A 15,535-nucleotide genomic window follows, 5' to 3' on the forward strand; every position below is an offset into this window, starting at 1 on the left:
AATGCTGCACCGCTCATCCATCCTACCACGCCCAAGTCCAACCGCTGCACTTGCAGCGAGGTACGTCATCTAGCTAGCTTCAGCCTGACAGAGACAGATTGGTCTCTGTTGTTCGGTGGAGTCTAAGCTGGTTGGCTATTCCTCCAAGCTGGCGGTGTGTGTGGGTTGTCCTTTCGTTGTGTGTATGTCCTTTCAGTCTGCTGGGACGGCGTTCCTGGCGTGCTTGCAACTTATTGGTCGCGAAGCAGGTGTGGCCATCTGGTGGCGTTGAGACGCTGCACACGGTGGCCTAGTGCTCGGAGGAGCGGATTTGTTGACTGCATGGTCTTCTCGTAGAAGAGTCGTGCAGCCTGGCGAAACCTCTCTCTAACAGTTGGAATGTTGGAGACTCGGTTAAGGTCGTCCGACGGGAAGTCCCGAGGGAGGTGCAACGCCAGCCGTAGGATCCGGTTTTGGAGTCGTTGTAGTCTTCCGACGTGGCTCGCTGCGGCGTTGCCCCAAACCACAGCGGCGTAGTCGCTGAGTGGACGGATTAGAGTCAGATACATCGCAACACCCAGGTCAGGTGGGAGTGCAGTTGATGGATTGAGGAAGGGGCAGAGCTGTGTCATTCTACCCCTGACCTTTTTGACTATATCATCGATGTGTTGTCTCCAAGTGAGCCCTCTATCCAGCGTCACACCCAGGTACTTTGCTGTAGTGCCCCAAGGTACGGCGGTTCCCCTAATGGTGATCTGCGGTAGAGCAGCTGGAATATGTTTCTTCGTGATGAGGAGGGCTTGCGTCTTAGCCCCATTGAAGCTGAGGCGCCACCTCCTGGCCCACTGACTAAGTGTGTCAGCTGCTGCTTGCATGCGTCTTTGGAGTAGAGCTGCATTCATGCTCCTTGCGTACATCGCCGTATCATCTGCGTAGAGGGCAAGGTGGACTCTGTCCATCCGCGGCATGTCTGCAGTATACAGGATGTAGAGTATGGGGCCGAGGACGGAGCCTTGGGGAACTCCAGCCCTGACCAGACGGCGCGTCGACAAGTCCTCCGTGCGGACATGGAAGCTTCTGTCGGCGAGGTAAGATTGTAGGAGGCGGACATGCGGCAGGGGCACACCGAGGTCCAGAAGATTGAAAAGGAGCCCCTCATGCCATACAGAATCGAACGCCCGTGAGACATCCAGGAAGATGGCCCCGAAAAACTCCCGTCGTTCGATGGAATCAAGGGCCTCTTCGACTAGTCGAAGCAGTTGGTGCGTTGTTGCATGACCAGGGCGAAAACCACATTGTTCGTCCGGCAGTAGACGTTCTTCCTGAATGTGACGTTGTAAGCGTCTGAGATAAAGTCTTTCAAAGACCTTGCTGACCGCTGGTAGTAAGCTGATGGGCCTGTAGCTACTTGGTAAACGAGGGTCCTTCCCAGGCTTCTGGATGGGCACTACCTCCGCATGTTTCCATGCTTGAGGATAGTGTCCAGTGCGGAGAATGTTGTTGAAAAGTCGAGCCAGGTGTTCTGTGGCTGCTGGTGGCATCTGTCGCAGCATTTCATTTGTGAGCTGGTCAGGGCCTCCCGCCTTGCGCTTGTTGAGTCGCCGAAGTTCTACGGAGACTTCATCAGCATCCACCTCTTCGATGTGATCGTCGCCCACAGGTGCATTGAGGAATACCGGAAGACGTTGTGTAACCAGTCGAATGTGATCCGGATCCATGGGGTCCATGATGGGCTGGAAATTTCGTTCAAAAACATCAGCGATGGCGTTGGCTTTGTCCGCTGGGCTGCTGGCGATGTTTTGACCGACTTGTAGCGGCGGTATCCTCTGTCGTCGGCGGAGGAAGAACTGCGTGGCTTTCAAAGCAGTACCATCATCAACCCGAAGAGTGGCCAGGCGGTTGGACCATTCCTGATGGCGGTGATTTGCAACGGCAACCTTTATCTCTCTCCTCATCCGGTTTAGTGCCCTCTTCGTTGCTGCGTTTCGTGTCAGCTGCCATTCACGGAATAGGCGATTTTTGGCGGTTATCGCCTCCATTAGATGTGGTGGCAGTTGCCGAGATCTGTCAGGTGGTTCAGATCGCGGCCGCGGTGTGGCCCGGTGCACCGCCTGTATAGCACAGTCTTGAAGGAATCGGGCATAGCCATCAACTCCAACCTCAGCAGCATCTGGTGCATCTCGGAGGCCCTCAGCGATCAGCTCCTGGTATCGGATCCAGTTGGTGTTCCTGGTCTGGATTCCTCTCCGCGACACTGGCTGAGCATCGACATCGATGTCAAAGATAACTGGAACATGGTCCGAGGATAAGGCGTTGCGAGTGCTGGCAGATATAACATAGGGCACCCCCTTGGCCACCGCAATGTCGAGCACGTCTGGAAGTCCACCATTGTTAGGAAAGTGGGTGGGATCATGAGGTCCGAGGATGATGGCGTTCCACCGCTGTGCGACTTGGAGAAGTTTTCGTCCGTAGTTGTTGGTAAGACGGGAATGCCATTCAGTATGTTTTGCATTAAAATCACCGCCGGCAAAGACCTTTCCAGGTAATGTCAGCAGCGCTTCAACGTCCTGTTGGAGTAACTGCCTGCCAGGTGGACGGTAGACAGCCACAAACGTGATGCGCCCATGTGAGGTGTCAACAGCTACAGCAGTTGCCTCCATCGCTTGTAGTGGCGGAAGCTGAATCTGATGGTGCGCCAGTGAAGTCCGGACGTAGACCGCAGTACCACCGCCATGAGTTGGTCTGTCAGTCCGATAGCACACGTAGTTCGCTACTCGGACGTGAACTCCAGGCTTGAGAAAAGTCTCCGAGACGAGGCAAATGTCAACGGCTTCATCTCGCAGCAGCTGACGAAATTCGCCATCTTGGGTGCGGATGCCCTGGGCATTCCACACGCATACAGTGACTCCTCGTTGACTACGGGCCATGCTGGGTCTTCAGTGGTCCGGTGGTGATAGCCTGAACGGCTGCACTAACAGCGGCGATGAGTTGCCGCGGGATATCCCTGAGAAGCTCCCGAAGTTCTTGCAGGAGGAGCTTCATTTCTTCCATGCTGGAATCGGCCGCCTGGGAGGGTGCAGATGCAGCGTGTGGGTGTTGAGCTAGGGTTTCCACGACGACAGCCTGGCGTCCCTGTTGGGAGCGGTCGTGTTGTCCCTGGTCTTCACTCTGTTGCTGATCAGGACGCAGTGCTGGTGGTCGCGCTGTGCCTCGTGGACGGCGGGCCTTCTTGTTGTCTGCAGCTGTTGCAACAGTGGCTGGCGCCGTCGCAGGTACGGGGGCCTGCGGAGAGGAGCCAGGGGAAACAGCAGCAGCAAAACTGACTCCAGGTCTGACTGGTGCAGGCCGCTTTATTGAGCCAGGGCGCTGGCCACGGCTCCGTGCCGCAGCCCGTTGGAAGCTGGAACAGCCGCGGTAAGAGGCAACATGTTCTCCCCCACATCCAGCGCATTTGGGCGGTCCATCTGTCCGCTGCCGTGTGCAGTCGCGACTAGCGTGCTCCCCTGCACACTTAACACAGCGTGGGGGTAGCGTGCAGAACCGTGCTACATGCCCAACCATTTGGCAGTTGTAGCACTGAGGTTCTCCCCTCTTCGAGCGGAGTTTTTCTGTAGTGACTGGTGTCGCCGCTATCTTCGTGACCTGCCACAGCCCACGGTTGTGTGGGATATCACAAGTGACCACTAGGACCAGCGGCGTCTCCTTTCTGGTTCGGCGAGACGGTAGGCGGGTTATCGACCTGAGTCCAAATCCATAGCCCATATCCTCCAGTTGCTGCCGGATGTGATCCAGGCTGTAGTTTCGAGGGAGCCCTCGAAAGACGATCTTTAGCGTCTTGTCCGTTGCCGACGGATAAGTGTAGAACGGCTTTTCCTGTTCTCCGAACGCAGCCGTAACCTTTCTGTAGTCATCAGCTGTTTTCAGTGTGACCTTGTACAGGTTGGTACCAGCAGGCTTGATGACAACGTTGTCTTGGCCAACAAGACGAAGCAGCATCATGTAGAGGCCGTCGTAGTCTTCAGTATGTTGGACCACAATAGGCGGCGGCCTTGGTTCACTCTTCTGAGTAGGTAACTCCACACCCTCAGCGAGCTCATCATAACTGTTTGTCGTCGGAACCGGCGGTGCAGATGACAGTTGAGCCTTCCTCGCCGGCCGTTTGACGAGTTGAAAACCTTCCTCATCGACGACGACATCCGCCAGTTTTGCCTTCTTTCGCTTAGGAGGGGCTCGAGTAGTTCCTGTGGTGGTGGTCGCCCTTCTTTTCTTCGTCCTGGTAGAGGTGGACGCTTCATGTCGTGCCGCCGTCTCGTCGTCAGATTCGGGCAGCGGTACTTGCAGTGCAGCCGACTCGAAATCCATAGTCGTGTCCAATGACGATGCCTGGGTCGTCTTAGGTGGGGGGCCGGATGGGGCCGCCGGCAAAGCAAGCTCTGCCGGACGGCGATCCGCCACACCCTTCGCTGTACGGACATCCTCTCGCTCCGGCATCTCAGCGCAGACTCGTGCGTTACTTTCTGGTACGTCATCTGGTGGTGTCACTTGTTCAACATTTCTCACCCATTTTCGGGATATTTCCCGACGTTTGCGACCTCGTGTGTATAACATTAAACTACTTGCCTCGCCGTCATCAAAGTCGCTTCTGGGGTGTTTAAATGTTAATAGGAGTCATACTATATACACTTTGCTAACCACTATTTGAGTGCCTGGTGGAGTGGTGGAGGGTACTTTGTGTCAATGCCAACCATTGCCTTTCCTACTCCACTCACAAACTGAGTGAAGGCGAAACGACTGTCTATATGTTTGTGAACGATCTATGCGTCCCTTCTTCGCAGCCCTTACGGAATATGTATGTTGGTAGCAATAGGATCCGTCTGGAGTCTGTCACAAATTCTGATACCCTAAACATCCTCAATAGTGTTACGCGAAAATGACGTTATCTTCCCTCCAGCAGTCTCCATTTGAGTTGTTGGATTATTCCCGTAACATTCGCAGATTGCTCGACCTTACTGATAACAAAACTAGCAGAAGTCCTCTGAAATATTTATACCATCCATCTTTATACAGGGTGAGTCGCGTAAGACGTAACAACCGCATTGTTCCGGGGTCGATTGCACGTATCGGCAAGCGGTGTTCGGCGAATCATACCCGACTATGGGGCACATACTTTGGTACATGCACAATAAACACAACGTTTGTATTGACCGAGATAATGAGGCAAGCACATGTTTTTTAAATGGGACGCTATACTTTTTTTACCATCATTCGAACGCTCTGGTAAAGACGCGTATAGTGATGTAACGCATGTTGCTATTGTGATTCAAACTTCGCTTAAAAGACGCTGGGAAATATTGTACGATTGAAGGTTGAGGCGGTCGGAAGCGGCTGCAGACTGTAAACGCGCCTCGCGCGACCAGCAGGCCGAGTTGCCGTGCTCTATGCAACATGCACGGCCTACGCTACGTAGGTAAATCCTCATCCGCCCTGTTTTAAGCAAAGTTTGAATCACAGTAGCAACATGCGTTACATCACTATACGCGTCTTTTCCAGAGCGTTCGGACGATGGTAAAAAAAGTATAGCACCCTTTTTAAAAAACATGTACTTGCCTCATTATCTCGGTCAATATAAACGTTGTTATTCTTGTGCATGTACCAACATATGTGCCCCATAGTCCGCTACGATTCGCCGAAAACCGCATGCCGATACGTGCAATCGACCCCGGAATAAAGGGGGTGTTACGTTTTACGCGACTCACCCTGTATGTGAAATAGATGATATGTAGCAAGAGTGCCGGCCGCGGTGGTCTCGCGGTTCTAGGCGCGCAGTCCGGAACTGTGCGACTGCTACGGTCGCAGGTCTGAATCCTGCCTCGGGCATGGATGTGTGTGATGTCCTTAGGTTAGTTAGGTTTAAGTAGTTCTAAGTTGTAGGGGACTAATGAGCTGAACACAGCAGTTGAGTCGCATAGTGATCAGAGCCATTTCAACCTTTTTTTTTTTTTTTTTTTTTTTTTTTGGAAAAAGAGTAAACATCGATGCTTACGTCAGAACAAGGACTATATTCCAAGATAATCCCAAAACTTAAATTTTAAATTAAATGTAGAAAGTTTCTTCCTCCTCCGATGTTTCGAAACACGTACTACATCGTTAGTGCTAAAAGTACCGAGACAGATTTTACTCCTGGCAGCGCAGTAACTAAGGTGGCAGCTTGAACTAACATGCGTAGGCAAGTGATGCGCATCCGACGAGTAAGTTGTCTGCAAGCAGTGTTACGTAGTGGGCGTGCGGTCGTGGGTGTATTAACGTCGTTGTGTGGCAAAGGAGCAAAGTCTCTAAATCAGGTGTTCAAGACATTCTCCAGAGAGAAATGAAAATTAAAATTCCTTCAGTTGTATCCTTTGCTTTTAGTTTATCTACGAACCACTTTCGGTGTACAATTACACTATCTTCAGTCTCCATGACCAAAGTAAATTGGGAGGAATCCAATATCGTCTGCAGTCGTAACAGGAGGCAATATTAAATAACCGGTATCTTAGATCCCTTCGTTCATCACGCCTCTGAAAGCTTTATAGCATCCATCGTTACGTATGAAACGTAAATGAGAGATCTAAGGACACCTGTCGTTTAATAGTGGCTCCTGGTATGACTGCACACGAGAATGGATTCCTCCCGATGTACATTGGTCAGGGGGCCTGAAGATGGTGTAATGGAACACCGAAACTGGTTGCGTAAGTAAATTAAATGAAAAAAAGACGGCTGCAATTGTTTCAGTTTTCATTGCGCACTGAAGTGCCAATATCCTCGTAACCATCTACTACAATGACGGGCATACAAAGAGTCTCCAGAGTGTTTGAAGAGCAGAAAAGTCTTGCAAAGTTTGTCGTACACTCCTTGACTTCCGAACAAGAACAACGACACTTGGACGCCTGTCACGACTCATTTCAAATGCGAAACTCAGACAGTTCTTTTGTGGAAAAAATCATCAGCGGTGACGAGACTTGGTGTTATCATTACGAACCTTCTACAAAATGGGAAAGTGCGGAAATTCACATAGAGGATCAACACTTTGACGACGTAATTGACATTCAAGTCAACTTAACGCGTGGGCAGCACAACTTCCCAAAGGCTGTGGTTAAGTGTCGTGAGACCATTTAGGACACCTGAAGCATTAAAACTTTTCCGTCTTTTTTGCTAGTAGAGTCTCGGAACTTCTTGAACTGAAGAGATTCTTTCAGAAGGTTACCGCTGTGCTTCCTAGTTCAACGTCAGTAAAAGTTTGCAGACATCGACTTAACAGTCATTTGTTTTCAACGACTGCCAATCTTAGGGAGCTGTTAATAAGAATTAAACACCATTCTGAAAAGTGTAGAATGCTTAGTTCTGTGGCCGCTAGGCAATGAAAATGGAAATTACCGTGTGGATGTTAACACAAACGGTCGTAAGAAGCAAATCCAAGTACCCAGCACGAACATGAATACTTCTGTGTATCTCAGCTGAAGATGAACGTGAAAAGGATCAAAAGTAGCTCACGGAAGTAGTGGAATTTTTCATAAATGTGTTAGTATGATGTTTAGGTTTTTATGTTGGTAACGTCACCTAGCGCTCTGTATGAAAATCACTGGCTGTGCTGTGAGAAGTCTGTGGCTGGTTGGCATTGTTGGAATATTTGCTTCTGTAGTGTTGGGCTGTTGGATGGGAATAGCGCGTAGCGTTGCGCAGTTGGAGGTGAGCCGCCAGCAGTGGTGGATGTGGGAAGAGAGATGGCGGAGTTTTGAGAGCGGTTGATCTGGACGTGTGTCCATCGGTGAGACAGTAAATTTGTGAGACTGGATGGCATGAACTGATACATATATATTATGATTTTTTAACGCTATTAGGGTAAATACATTGTTTGTTCTCTATCAAAATCTTTCATTTGCTAACTATGCCTCTCAGTAGTTAGTGCCTTCAGTAGTCAGAAACTTTTATTTAGCTGGCAGTATTGGCGCTCGCAGTATTGCAGTAGTTCGAGTAACGAAGATTTTTGTGAGGTAAGTGATTCATGAAAGGTATAGGTTATTGTTAGTCAGGGCCATTCTTTTTTAGAGATTATTGAAAGTCAGATTGAGTTGCGCTAAAAATATTGTGTGTCAGTTTAGTGTTGATCAGAATAGGTAAAGAGCGAAATGTCTGAGTACGTTCAGTTTTGCTCAGCTGTTTGAAAATCAAATAATGTAAGGGGTTTATCACCACAGTAATTCATTAATTTTTCTAAGGAGACGTTTCAAATGGTTGGCAGCACTTATTTGTATTTATGTTCAACTTCTCTTTTCCCTTCGGGCTGGTGATTGTGTTTCACCCTTACGGGCATTATGCCTTATGACGACCAGTCCTTAACATAAGCGATGTCCTAGCCCGTAATTGTGCCAAGGCCGCGGGCGAAATCGCGACATGTTACTGTCGCCGAAAGCGTGTGGTAAGCCCGGCTGTGGGAGGCGCGGCGCTGCCACGCACTTAGCGTTGCGAAGCAACGCGACACGCCGTGGCGGCTGTAGGGGCAGAGCGGCACCAGCGGTGGGGGTCCCAGCAAGACTCGCCACTCAGACGGCGCGTGTCGCAGCTGTAGTTGCGAGACTGGTGCGCTCCGGTACAGCGGCCCGCGTAGACGCGCTGCTGTGGCGGCAGTCGGCAGTAGTCCCATCCAGGGACACATGGGGCGCACGTTGTGGGCCCGCACCCCAATAATTCAATAGCAAAATATCTTTGTTTTAAAACTTACACTCGTATAGGTCGTAGACGTAATTACACGTTCCAGTCACATAAATGTGATCACCGTCTATGTCCGACATCAAGTCAAAGTGCGATAAGCAGAGACCAAAAAAAAAAAAAAATTATTTTGTGGCCAAATTCGGGGTTATTTTTTTAGCGAAATTCGGCTTTTAGGTAGATTCGTTATTTTTGACAAATTAGTTTCTATTTCTGCCAAATTAGTTTCTATTTCTGCCAAATTCAGTGTTAATTCTGCAAAATTCCGTGAAATATCAGCCAAATTCGGTGTTATTTCTGGCAAATTCCGTGTTATTTCTGCCAAATTCTGCGTTATTTCTGTCACATAAGGTGTTTTTGCCATATTCAGTCTTTTCTGCCACATTCGGTATCATTTTTTTTGGCAAAATCGGTGAAATTTTTGGTAACCTATATGTATTTTTTGCTAAATTTGTTATTTTTTTTTACAGATTCGGTACATAACTTTTTTGCCAAATTCCATTTTATCTTTTTACCGCATTTGTTGTTATTTATTTACACTTTCGGTGTTTTTCCCAAATTCAGTGTCGTTGCTTTTACAAATACGCTTTTCTTCCTTTTTCAAGTTTTATTTTTCAACTTCTCTGGTTGTTGCCGACTTCGGTGGTCTTTTTGCGGAAATTGGTGCTGTTTCTTGACAAATTCGGTGAGATTATTTTTACAAATTTGGTGCTGCATTTTGACCAAATTCTGTGCTGTTTTTGGCCAAATTCGGTGCTATTTTGGTCGTGAAATCAAAGGTCGTTACCCGTGATAAAGCTGCCATTTTAAGATAAAATGTTGCATGAACCTCAACTTTGAGCAGATGAGAAATCAAAATGCATTCAACAACTGTCGTGTTACTGCCATCTTCAGATTTACGCCAACAACATTTTTATCTGGAAAATTACAACCTGGCGATATCTAGCACAAATCGCGTTATTTTGATAAAACTGCTATTTTCACATTATTTTTTTCTTTATTGTTCTTGCGACGTTTTTCTGCTCCTATGTATAGTTTACGTTGACTACGGAGTTCTAGATTTCCGCGTATGCTGCAAACTGAAATAAGGGTGTAGCGGCACCTGCTGACTTTCGAAATTAATCTTCTCTGGCTGACCTTACTTCTGTTGTAGAAATGGATTTTGTGCTTTTATGTCTTGTTAATCTTTATCCTGTTTTCTTTGTTTTCGTGACACATTGAAAAGGTTGCACGACGTCTTGTTATTTTTCCTACTAACGTTCTCCTACAAGGGAGACGAAATTTATGGAAGCAAAAAGGTACCGTTTTTTACGCTTTACAAAGAGAAAGCCTACACTGTGCATAAATAACAACGAAAAAAGATAAATATTTCTTAGCGAATAACATTTCAACAGTGAAAAAGCCAGAATCGTTCGACGAAAAATATAATTTTCGATGTTATTTGACACGTAGCAAGCAAGAAGGATACAAAGGACAAAGCAAAAGGCACTGTTCGCTGAGTTCTGTACATTATTTGAAGTGTTTGCAAGCATACACTATCCCGCGCAAATAAACGCGTATGTTCTGAAATGTCTGGACGACACTTTTCCTATTCTTCCAGTTGTCAGGAGTGTCGAGAATTTACCCCACGGCCTTGGACAGGAACATCCACTATGGATTTCGTTATAGTTATTAATAAACTCTAGTCTCATAGCTTGTTCTTAGAGTTTGTCACAATTCTTCGATTTTTCCTTAAAAAGTTTAGTCTTTCATAACCCCAATTTCATATTTCAGATGGCATGCTGCTCAGCATACGTATCTCACAACAAGCGCAATTTTGCCCTAACGTGTAAACGAAGGTGACCACTCGAAAGCGACGAGACTCAGTACAGAAATGAAACGCCAGGGGTGCTGCTGTCGGCTCACCTGTCTCGAGCAGCCTCAAAGAAAATATGAAAAGATGATCAACTTAGTCTGGCAAATGAATAACACAACGTAACTATTAAAATTAAAACAGTAGAAAAAAGTAAATTAGAATGATAACAAGATAAATAAATGATGTCATACGAATGTCAGTGGTCACTGTGAATGTTGTAGTGTGAATTTCAGAACGAATTATTGCATTCAATTTAAATACGTATGCGTTTTTGGTTGTAGTAATTATACAGCCACCAACTGGAAACAGAAAAATTTGTCTGCATCCTCACTGCATCCTAATGACAGCTGTACCTGAAATCTAAACTATTTGGCACAAGACCATTACATTAGTGTAGTCTACTGTTTAGTATGTAGATTTTAAGGCTTGATGGTCCATGTGGATTTCTCTGTTTTACTACTTTTGTCCGTCGTCTACAACCAATGACATATACATTGCATGTTACATAAGTGTATCTTGACTAGTAAGCAACATTGTTGAACCCCTATGAAAGCAAACATATTCTGATTCAGTCGTCAGTTTATGCTGCTGAGTCCAAATGACTGTCAAACTGTGCACTTAGGGACTAACAGACAAATGGACGCAGCTACAAGCGATAGATACGTTAGATTTGCTTATATCTGTAACTTTTATATGTGTTTTTACTATGCTTTTTAATCTCTTTTGGCATATTGTAGCTTTAACTAATTCATTTAGATGCTACAACTGAGAATAATTATGTACTTGACGTCAGGGAACCTTCCTTTACCTGGTGTAATTGCCTCTACGATTGTCTGTTACATACAATGATTCAGCTTCATATTTTGACATTTACTATATTTTTATTAACATGTAGGTGGCTTGAAGACGGTTACTTGACCGAAGATGGTTGCCCGTCAGTAAAAACAAAGAACAGAAGTTCTTGGTGGTCTCGTGATGCCTTCCTTTCAGTTAGTTTGCAAAGACGGGCGACAAAGTGGGTCAGCAGGCACCCTGACACACATGAAGTGGGCCATAATTGTGATGACAGTGGCGTTTCGATCACCGCTAACAGTATCTTAACATCGGAAGCCATGGTACTGTGAAATTGTTGGGCATTCCATAGAGATTGCTAACACCACCTGCCCAACAAGAACAGTACTGTAGCCAAAGGCTACCTAACACTACCATGCAATGGCGACTTGAGCTTCGAAAGTAGGTAAATATTTCAGACGGTTATCTGTGAATGTTTTATTAAGAAGCAAAATTTAATTTAGGAGCCATACATCCATCTTCCACATTCACATTCAAAGCTTGCATGGGTTATTATGTATCTGCTACTTCCTCGTAACTACTGCTGTTGTTGGTACCGGTAGTCAACTGATGGTTAATCACCAAGGCAAAGGTCATATTTATTGTGGGCTTTCGGGTATTCAGTTCGTAATTGTACATATGTTAGTTGCAAATTGCTCAGTGAACTGACCCTCTGTTTTAGCTGCTGGAAACGTCAGTTTGGTTCCTTAATGAGGAAGAAGAGGGGTGACTATGGTTTAACGTCCGTTCGACGGCGAGATGTTTATACACTATACACTTTGTTCAAACTCGGTTTAGGGAAGGAGGGGGAAGTAAAATGGCTAGGTCGTCTTTAAAGGAATCATCCGGAGTTTCTCTTAAACGATTTAACGAATTCGGGGGAAATTCAAATAAGGATAACCAGAGCTTCCGTGGCACGCAGTGGTGATGGTAGCTTTCACTCCGCTGCACATGGACTCTGTCCTGGACAGTCGTCAAAGTCTGCCGATAACCCAAGTACCCTTCCGTGGCAACTGAGTGGCTCCATTTCTGATCTACAGTTATCTGTGTGACAAACCTCTCACGGTGTGTGGCAGAAGGTACTTACATTCCCAAATACAGCATGAGAAGAATGGCTCTCCGTAAAGCTCCGTACCAATGTTGTCCCTGTATTATAAGAGTTGGAACAGATACATCACGGTGTAAAAAATAGGACAGAACACTGTTGTATAAACGAGGAGAAAACGTGTCAGATTTTGAAAAACACAAAATATCCAAGATTGGCAATGGTTTTCAGATGCTCGAAACTTAGCGCGGACTTCAATCTGAGATGCTGTTAGTAATTTCCAGAAAGAAACTCTGTCTCGAAATCTGGAAGAAAATAATAAAAATAAATCTGGTCGCATGTGAAGTATACCAGTGGAAAGACACAATCAATGCCTTAACTGCATGATGGCAGTGGTACAGTTAAAGATGACGGGACCACTAGAGAACAGTTATTAAACGATATTTCCCGAAATTCCTTCACCAGAGAAGATGCAGTAAATACTACATAATTAGAATGAAGAACATCTGCAAACATGAATAACTCGGAAGAGGTACCCTCGGTTTAGTGAAACAACTTTAGTCATTTAATAAATGCAAGTCTCCCAGTCCAGGTTCTATACCAGTCAGTTACCTTTAGGAGTTTGCTGATAAACTAACTCCATTTTTAGTAATCACGTACAAGCAATCGTTGGACGAAAGATCCGTACTTAAATACTGGAAAGTTTCACAAGTTATATCACTACAAAAGAAAAGAAATAGAAACAATCCGCTGAATAATACATCCACATCAATGTTACGCTACCCTTGTCCATGCGGTCTGGAGTATTTGTGTGCGATATGGGGTCCTTACTGGATAACACTGAGAGACGTAGTTGAAAAAGTTCAAAAAGTGGCTGCTCCTCTCCGGTCACTGTGTCACTTATATGATAACTGAGTTGAAGTGGCAATCAAAAGGCTTTTGCTTTGCGGTGAGATCTTTTCACGAAATTTCAGTCACTTACTGTTTCCATAGAATCCCAAAATATATTGTTGGCCCTCACCTACGTAGGAAGAAATCACACGAAAATATTTAGGGGTCCACTTTTTCTCACGTGCTGTTCGAAAGTGGAACGTTCTAGAACTACTCCGAAAGAGGTTCTGTCAACCTTCTGCGAAACACTTAAGTGTGAATTGCTGAGTAACAATGTAAATTTAGATGTAGGTTTTATCGCTGTGACTGTTTTGTGAGACACACAATCATTTTTGGAAACAGCGAAACTATCCTTTTCATGCTTCTTTGGCAATGTGATTAGAGACGAATATTGAACTGAAACGCTTCAACGAAGTCGACCATTACTGTAATCCAGGTGTATCAATAACGCAGTTGCAATGTTCGTGTTGCCAGAGGAAAGATAACTGAATTTGCATGGAACACTGTTGAATATACTCTACAGAAGTTTCATATTGCAAAGCCCATAGTTCGAGTTTTATCAACCAGTTTTAAAAACAAATCCGATGACCCAGTACTGAAGCTTTCTCTCTCTCTCTCTCTCTCTCTCTCTCTCTCTCTCTCTCTCTCTGTCTGTCTCTCCTATCCGATCTGGACTAAACACACGGGGAGAGAAATGAAATGAAGCTCACATTCTCCACAGAGATTACTCGTAAAACAGTGTTAATGACACAGGATACTACTTGATGCTTTTTCTTTCTTCTTGTTGTTTCACGCAGGTAATTTTAGACAATAGCGGAAATAGCTGCAGCCGCCTACTCAGACTAATCGCCCAAAGTATATGGTTTACAACTATGCAGTGAAACGTAATCTTTGCTAGTTTATGATTCTGCGTTCGTAGTAGGGAAGAGATAAAGTTTATTACAGAAAATAAGGTCTTATATTTGCTCCTCAACTCTTGAACTAACAGTGTTGTGACTTCGACGAGCAACTAATGTTAGTAAAGTAACTATTTGATTTTAAAAATCTCGCAGAAAACAGTTATTATTATTTTAATATTCTGGAGTCGCCTATTTGCTTCCCAATACAATGCTGTTAAGCGCCGGCACGTCAGTCGGCAACGATGGAGAAGAGATGGCTGTGAGAAGACGTCAACCCATTGCACGCTGACCTACCCCTCTCCAAGAGGACAACGCGACAGCAGCGGCCCCTACGTGAAAAAGGACATAAGCGCCGCGCCCGACTGGTCGCGGCCCAATTCAGTAGTGGTTTCAAGACGATCGACCTATGTAGCACCGACGTGTGGTTGTTTATACTGAAGGAGGTCCCTTTTTTGTATGTCGCCCTTTGCTTGCGACACATCTGTGTAATTGCAAAGTTGAGTATTGCACCTTTTCTTTTTGTAATGAAACGCATTAATACGATTTGTTGGAATGTCGTCTAGCAATCAGAGTAAGCAGGTAACCTAGACCCCTCATATTTGACGACGAACAGGGAGACATAATAGTTAAGACTGAATTACAATCACATAATTCTGCACTTTCCTTTAAACGTTCTTTGTTCACGATCGAACAAGTGACACAGAACACATGGTGGAGACAGCAGGATGGAGATCTTATGTAGGTGGGCGGCCAAACACCCATGTCCAGGTGTCAAGCGTAATATGTCTTCTGCTTCTGTTTTTGGTCCATTGAGTACTACTGAGTGAGGTTTTTCAAAGTATTTCCCTAACATGAAATTTTATCGGATCGCTCCAAAACTTCTTGATAAATATTGTTAATTTGACAGATGCCATGTGACATTTTTACTCCATATGGCATACAAGAAAGCTCCTGAATGCCTATTGGCTTTTGTCCAGGACCATATTTATACGCGTACCCTGTGTCACTTTAATTAAGACGACTTTCTGCACTATTACTGACATAAAAAGTGTTTGATCGTAGAAGCTTACCTCCGTGTATGTCCAAAAAACCACAGCGTAGCTGGCTCTTAACGGCGACTCAAGCTGTCTGCGTCTGAAACAAACAAAATGTTCAATTAACAAGAACGTAGATCAAAGCTAACTATGTACGTAACAATTTTGCGTGTGCCGCTGTAATTGCTATACAATGAGGTAACAAAAGTCATGGGACAGCTCCTAATATCTTGTTGGGCCATCTCTTACACGACAT

The 15,535-nt window shown here is 45.6% G+C and overlaps 1 protein-coding gene across 1 annotated transcript in view; it reads right to left on the reverse strand.

Annotated features, from left to right (window-relative positions):
* Nucleotides 1-15,535, reverse strand: part of LOC126272309 (uncharacterized) — a 1,180,107-nt gene that overhangs the window by 591,508 nt on the left and 573,064 nt on the right. The window contains exon 2 of the mRNA XM_049975085.1: nucleotides 15,316-15,379. The gene's annotated coding sequence lies outside the window, so the exon portion shown is untranslated. The remainder of the gene's footprint in view (nucleotides 1-15,315; nucleotides 15,380-15,535) is intronic.

The sequence above is a fragment of the Schistocerca gregaria genome, chromosome 5, assembly GCF_023897955.1.
Source record: "Schistocerca gregaria isolate iqSchGreg1 chromosome 5, iqSchGreg1.2, whole genome shotgun sequence".
NCBI lineage: Eukaryota > Metazoa > Arthropoda > Insecta > Orthoptera > Acrididae > Schistocerca > Schistocerca gregaria.